Source organism: Danio rerio, chromosome 4, assembly GCF_052040795.2.
Source record: "Danio rerio strain M-AB ecotype USA chromosome 4, GRCz13ab, whole genome shotgun sequence".
Taxonomy (NCBI): Eukaryota; Metazoa; Chordata; class Actinopteri; order Cypriniformes; family Danionidae; genus Danio; species Danio rerio.
This window is the reverse complement of record NC_141024.2, coordinates 32,561,514-32,569,577: the sequence shown is the minus strand read 5'-3', so window position 1 is coordinate 32,569,577 and position 8,064 is coordinate 32,561,514. Positions and strand designations below refer to the sequence as shown.

Here is an 8,064-nt window from a genome sequence, read left to right as displayed (position 1 = left end):
TCTCTCTCTCTCACTCACACACACACACACACACACACACACACATATATATATATATATATATATATATATATATATATATATATATATATATATATATATATATATATATATATATTCAGTATTTGGAGTTGATCAAAACCTTTACTCTAAACATTTTTTTTTTAAATATTTAAGTTAGTGCAGAGAGATACAATTCACAACATCGATATACATATGCCACTTTTACATTTTTTTACAATTTAAATTCCCCAATCAAGGACCAAAGAGAAAACAAAAATTTCTTCAGGACAGCAACAGAACATAGCCCTCTGCCTTATTTTCTATTATTCTAATCAAAACTATTTACAGAAAAAAAGATATATATAAAAAAATATATGTATATACACATATACATATATACATACATACATACATACATACACAACTCACATATATACATACACACATATACATGCATACACATACACACATATAGGGGCAGTATAACCAGTAAAAATAAGTCTTAAAACTCTATAAAAGAAAAACATTTGGTTGAATGGGAGTAATGTATTCAATCCATTTAAGCCACAAGTCGACAAATATATCTGTTTGGTTGTGTACATTGTATGTTATTTTTTCCATAATGAATATATTTTTCAAAATATCTATCAAATCTTGTATTTGTGGTGGACTAGGTTTGTAACAGCATCTAGTAATGGCTTTCTTACTTGAAGCAAGGATAATTCTATACATATATTTACTTTTTCTATCCAAGGAATCCATTGAAAGCATACCTAGGTAAAGTATCTCAAAGCTAAAATCAATTGAAAAATTTAAGATATATTCTAAAGTATTATGTATCTCTTTCCAAAAACTTCTAATGTTAGGGCATCCCCAAAATATGTGGAAGTGATTAGCGTCCTGTGAGCCGCAATGCCTCCAACAGTTTGAGTTTCCATGAAATGACATTTTCTGTTTTGGGGTAAGGAAAAATCGAATAATATTTCTCCAGCAAAATTTTCTCCAATATGAAGAACGGGAAGTAGCCCATTGTAATTTACATACATTTAGCCAATCCTGATTTGAAATGATAATGCCACTTTCTTTCTCCCATCTTTCTTTAATGTACAGAGATGAATCCCCTTGTAGGTCCATCAGTGATTTATATGATTTAGTTATTTTTTTTGACATTGATTCAGCCTTATACGCCGAGGAGAATAATTTCACCAGAGCACTCTTATTGGTATTCCCATCAGTGTCTTTTTTAATGTTTTGATAGAAATGTTGTCGGAGCTGAAGATATCTAAAGAAGTCTTTGGAGTCTAAATTAAATTTCTCTTTTATTGAATTGAAATCTAATAAATATCCTCTATCCATAATTGAAGAATAAGTTGTTATCCCTTTCCTAGTCCATATTTTAAAACGCATATCTTAAGTATTTGGTTTGAAGTCTGAGTCGTATGAAGCCCATTTCAAAACCTTCATCGAGTCTGTTAGGTTATAAACCTTAATGATCTCAGACAAAATTTTTAAGGTTACCTTGATCCATTGATTATCTTGTTTTATACATTTTTGATCCACAATGGTTGCTTGAATGGGGAACACATCATACCAGCCAATCTCTATATCTTTCCATCTTGCATGGTATTCTGGATTGCACCAACAGAATATCCATCTCAGTTGTGACTAAACATTTTTAAGACAATTTTAAAAAACTTGTTTAATCCACTAAGACTAAGTGTGTAAAGCAGGAAATCTAACAGGTATAACAAATAAACTGATGGGTGTTTTGAGCTGACACTTTACAGACACATTCTAGAGACATTATATTAAATGCTGAAAATGGGTAATATAGGTGCCCTTTAAGTATAGAAGTACACTTTATTACTTCATGTTTTAGTTCCACTAGGTCATTATCACTAAAAAGTGCCTTTGATGTCCCATGATTGAACAGTATTATATGGACATAATGTGCAATAAAGAAAGTCTGATGTTTTGATATAATTGTTAAACCTTTACGCACGTGCAGGTAGAATTATCAGTGTTTTGAAATATGTTTTTGTAAATTTTTGCGTCATTCTTTCATTGAATGGATGTGATTTTGCCATGTCCACACACTGCAGACAACTTCAGTGAGTCTAAAATGTTGGCAAATTAGATTAAATTAAAAAGATTTTGAAATACTGTCATTGTCTTTAAAAGGTTGTTTAACAAAATCATTTTAATAACTTTTATTTTATTTTCATAATATTATATTAATCATTTTGCATGTGTCCTTGAAATTGCTGTCCACCCTGTCATGATGTGGTAAATTAAGACCCCTCTGATGTACTCATTGGCATATCTCGTGCCCAATTAGCTTTTCTTCAGAGGAGGTGAAAATGCTGTGCACACAGTAACCTACACTTATATTTGCTTTTTTCCCTCATATTGTGTTTGAAACTGAATGTTGTCAAGATTAAAGAGCATATTGTAGGTTAGACACCCCAGTGAGACAATGTGTGTAAGAGTAAAGTAAGAATTAGATTTTCTTTAAAATATACGTTAAAGTTAATTATTAAGCCGTTTGGAGTCGTTTTGAGTCACAGAAATGTACTTCTGCGTCTGAAAAATCGCCAGACCGGAAGTGACGTGGGATGAGGGAGTTCGCGCAAATAATACTATGAAGACAACTGATCGCGGTGCGCATTTGGATGCCGAGATAAGATATTCTGAGAGACTCACACAAACGACAGACCACAGCCATACAATTATAAGCCTGTGGACAGACCAGCAGACAGAACAGCAGTCTGAGAAGTGCAATTTAACTCTATTGTGAGGCAGAACAGAGCAGGTTTATGGTGAGGCCAGTGTTGGCTTACAGAAGTTTGCATGATAACAAAATCTTTTCTGGCAACAGCAAAGCTAGTATTGATCATCTATAAATATTAATATTTACCAGTAACAGAAACTAATGAGCATTTAACAGAGTTATGCCACATTGACCATATTTTTTTAATAGTAGATAAGTAAACACAAAACACAAATAACACAGAACATCTGGAATGATGCAGAAACATGTAAACAAGGTACTGAAAAATGTTTTATTACACAAAAGGTTTTCGGAGCTTTTGTATTATAATAAAAACAACATCAAATATTAAAACAATTAAAACTAGATTCTTAAAGTTTGAGAACAAACTTTGAGGCTGGCTTGTGAAAGCCTGATGGTAATAGTTTATTTAGTTTAAACAGTTTTAAAAAGTATGAATAGATAGATAGATAGATAGATAGATAGATAGATAGATAGATAGATAGATAGATAGATAGATAGATAGATAGATAGATAGATGGATAGATTATGGAGGGATGGATGGATGGTGTGCTAGCATGAGTCAAACAAGCCAACCCCCGCTTCTCTACGATGTTCTAATACTGAGATATAGCTGCTGTTATATCGTTGCTAGGTTAGTCTGTTTTGTTGCTATGGAGTGGATTGTCAGCTTAGACTGATGATGTATCAAAGCTTCTTGCCAGTAGGAACAGTTAAAAGCAACACCCATGTCTCTATCACACTGCAGCATGACGATATCAATCTGAACCTCTATAATTGCAGTCTATGGGACCGTTGCTAGGGTGCCGTATCTGGTTGTTAGGGGTGTGGCTAGAAAGTTAAAAGCTAATCAGTTATTGGTAGTGAGTTAAATGAGCCCAGTTAGAAGTCTGTGCAACAGTCTGATGTAGAGTTATGAGCTCACAAAGTTTGACCCAATGTAAAGTCAATGAGAGTCTTTTGCAGTGGAAGTCTATGGGACGTTTCTAGGGTCCCAAAAGTGGTTGCTAGGGTGTGGCCAGAAAGTTAACAGCTCATCAGTTATTGGCAGTTAGGTAGTCTGAGTTAAATGAGCCCAGTTAGAAGCCTGTAGGACAGTCTGATGCAGAGTTATGAGGTCACAAAGTTTGGTCCAATGTTAAGTCAATGGGATTTTTCAGACGGTCCCGGGACGTTTTTTGGAAAACCAAAAGTCGGATCAGTCGGAAAAGATATAGCAACCCGAGTCAGACCAGTTTGGAGGTCTGGTGTGAGTTTGGTGGTCATAGCTTGAAAGCTCTAGGAGGAGATAGAGTTTAATTTTTAGTCTCAGAAGAAAAATAGGATAACAATAGTCTGGCTTGCTACACAAGCCAGCCTAATAAGTTTTTAAATATGTGTCTTTTTTTGGTCCTTTTTTTCATTGGGTATACTGTAAGATGATCAGTATTGGAACCCATTTAGCCAAAAATCCATAAAAAATACAAGTACGGTTGTTACTGTATAAAATATTTACAAATATTTGATCAACAGATCTGATCTGCAATTATGGTAAAATAAACTTCAACCCTAATTCAAGTTCAAATTCTAATTCAACTCAAGTTCAAGTTTTATTTATATAGCACAAAATCATAGAAAGTGTTAATACCAGCATTTTTACTCTTTATATATGTATAGGTATCTGTGTGAGTGGGTGTATACTGAAAGGAGAATATATCATCTGACCCATTTAAAAGTAAACCTAAAATTATTTTTCAGTAAGTTGGCCAACGTTTATGTGGGTGCCACACCATCATGTCTTTAATGTGTGTTAAATTGTGAATGCTGTGTAAAAAGATGCCGACAGCCTCATCCTTGTAAACCCGCTGGAAGGATCTAGAAAGAAGAGCAAATGTAGTGCAAAGTTCTGCATTCTCGTCGAGCCTGTGAAGACCTCCAGGGCCGTCGCCTCCATGGCGGCGTCCGCGACACTACCCTCACCACCTGCGTCCTCAGTTGTGTCCGCGCATAGGGCGGCAGAATATAGAGGCTGGCGTACGCGACACTACCCTCACCACCCGCGTCCTCAGTTATGTCCGCGACACCTCCTCAGTTATATCCGCGCATTGGGCGGCGTCCGAGACACCTCACTCACCACCCACGTCCTCAGTTATGTCCGCGCATAGGGCAGCAGAATAGAGAGGCTGGCATCCGCGACACTACCCTCACCACCCGTGTCCTCAGTTACGTCCGCGACACCTCACTCACCACCCGCATCCTCAGTTATACATTTTAAAATTCACTGTATGATTTATAATATAACATAATACAGAAAACCCAGCCACATTTGCAGACCCCTGGATAGTGAACTGCAAACCATCTCACAAAACTTATACAGTAGACTGTACCGTGTACAGCTCTCATTTTCATCGAGCTGCATCTCCTACTGATCCAGGAGTGTTTTTCGCCGTTCGCGTCAGCTATAAGTCTTATCGGATTCATCCCATTTCACGAACCAAAATAGCGACAGGAAACTTGTGGACTTGATCTGTTGACAGGCTGGAGTTTGTGTAGTTCCCATAAACACAATAATATAGCATGATGATGATAAATTACGGCAAAACTAACAACCATTTCTGGTATTAGCTCCTTTGCTCCACTGTATGCAGCGCGCGTCTGTCAGATAAGTCCCGCTTCTGACGTCACCGGGGTGGTTAGAAAAAAAAGCGGAAGTGGGAAAACAGACACATTTTTTTTTTATTTGTGCCCTTGCACTTCATAAAACATTTTAATATGGTATTTTATGGTATTATAGAGTACTTTCACAAATGATTTTACCTTTTTTTGAAACAGTTTTTTAACCTACAATATGCTCTTTAATATACTTACGCGGTACTTTCCGTGTTGAGTCTGGTTGTTACCCCCTTATTACCCAAGCATTACAGTTTGTTCTCTTATTCCTACACGTACGTTCATTTTACTAATACCATACGTACACTAAAGTACACCGTTATTTCACTGTACTTACGCAGTACTTTGCGGGTTGTAAAAGTAAGCATTACCAAAAAAACATATGAAGAGTTTAATTACAAAGTGAGATATATCCATTTTAAAAAATGTTGGTTATTTGACATTATTATTTAAGACACCAAACTTGTTCCTGGAGGGCCGGTGTCCTGCAGATTTTAGCTCCAACCTTAATCAAACACACCTGAACAAGCTAATCAAGGTCTTGCTAGGTATACTTGAAACATCCAGGCAGGTGTGTTGAGGCAAGTTTGAGCTAAACCCTGCAGGGACACCGGCCCTCCAGGACTGAGATTGGTGACCCCTGATTTAAGACATCAACAGTAAAGTTTATTCACACTTTTTGTACATAAAACTATTACCTGAGCTTAGTGAACACAATATTTTCAAATCCACGATATTTTTTATTTAGTTTTATGTCCATAAATAGTTCATAAATAAGTCAAAAACCATGCCAAAATGCAACATATTTATCTTAACATTGTCAAACATCTTAAATTGATTTAAAAAATTATATATATATACACATCATAAATATATGGAATAATCTATACAAAGATTGATTAAAAATAATAAGATTCTGAGTTAGTTTTGGCTAGAATTAGCATTTTTTGCAAAACACTATATATCCACCTTATGCTATATTCTAAGAAAAGCTAAAGAATCATTGTTTTTTTGATAAGTAAGATTAAGTTATGTAAGTGAAGTTACATAATCGACTTGTAGCTTGTTACAGAAAGAGTGGAGGGCGGCTCCATTTGTGTGACCGTAGCTTGAACTGCGGTCACACTAGAGTTTGAGCTTGTGAAATTCTGTTGTGCGGCGTTGCGAAAAGGGGCGGGATTAAACTCGATGATTGGACATTTAAAAAGCGAGCGATTGCTTAATGTTTTAAATTTCTGTCTACAGAGATCATGTTTTGATCCTCGATCAGTCTCACGCAGTAAAGTGATGCGATTTCGCAGGTCAGAGTTCACAAAGCTGACGCATTCGCATGAGTATAAATGGAAATCTATGGGAGGAAAAGCCCAGAGTGACCGCAGCTTAAGGCTTCATATTACATCAAGAATGCATTGAATAAATGCACATCAGGTGTACTCATGTGCTTATAATCCACTGATAACACTGAGAAGGAACTTCCCTGATGAACACGGGATAGGATGATTTGCAAGTTACCACAGCACATCATGGATCCTAATTTCCTAGCTGAGCTTAGGGCCTACCTTCTTTTGGGTGAATACCCCCCAAAAATGCTGATAAACACCAGCGATATTGCATAATTAGGAGAGCATCAAACTTCACTATGGCAGGTAAGGAAATTGGCATAACTTAAAGATAAATTTAAGAACTGTCTGCAGTGTGTGCTGCATGTAAAATGATTGGACTATATTTAGCTGAGATACAACTATTACAATATAAAAGAGATTTCATATATGACATGTAATTACAAATAAAACATCTCAATGGAAAACAATCTTTTCCTAATCTTTTTCTCCTAAAGAAAAGAATCTATAATTTTGATCTGTACAATGTATATTTTGCCCAACCTCTACAATATTTAGGTTTTGTGGCCCAGGGTCACATATATTTGAGAAACCATTTTACTCCTGTATAGGAGTAAGAGCTGGGTTTAGATATATGTTTTTAAATATATATTTTCTGCACATGACGTTTTATATTACATCAGAAAAAGGGCTCTGATAAAGAGACAAAATGTAAAGTTGTGTGTAGCATAGAGAGGCTGACCAACTTTTCAAAGAATTTCATGCAAGCAACATTGGTGCACATTGTGGGCAACTTAAGACAAGAGATGCGATTTCTTAAAGATTTTACTAGCCTGGCATGTCAGAAGACATTGAGAAATGGGTAAGCTAATGCACTTTATGAATACTTCAGTTCAATGAATTTATGAAATCAAAAAATTGCATTATTTTTAACTTAATTCATATTATCATTGTTTGAGGTTTCACAGTGCACTGTTTGCCAAAAAAGCTAGAGAGATCTAAAACATGAACCAGATTATATTCCAATCAAGGTACTAAATCCATGTTTCTAACATTGGCTGTTTCTCAATATGCGTTCCTCAGCGGTCTTGCTTCCTCGTGTTCTCATGCAACGTCATCATCAGCTGCCTAAGTTCAGTTCCAATACTCAAGACCGCAAGTACAGAGGACGCGTGAAACTTCCCGGATGTGATCTTGATATCGAGGATGCACCGATGCAGACTTGAGCACCGAACTCGCTCTGGAAGTCCCAGAAATCATTGCGACTGGAGGTGGGATGCG

The 8,064-nt window shown here is 36.1% G+C and overlaps 1 protein-coding gene across 3 annotated transcripts in view; it reads left to right on the top strand.

Annotated features, from left to right (window-relative positions):
* Positions 1-8,064, top strand: part of LOC148680249 (uncharacterized) — a 174,714-nt gene that overhangs the window by 28,835 nt on the left and 137,815 nt on the right. The window lies entirely within an intron of this gene.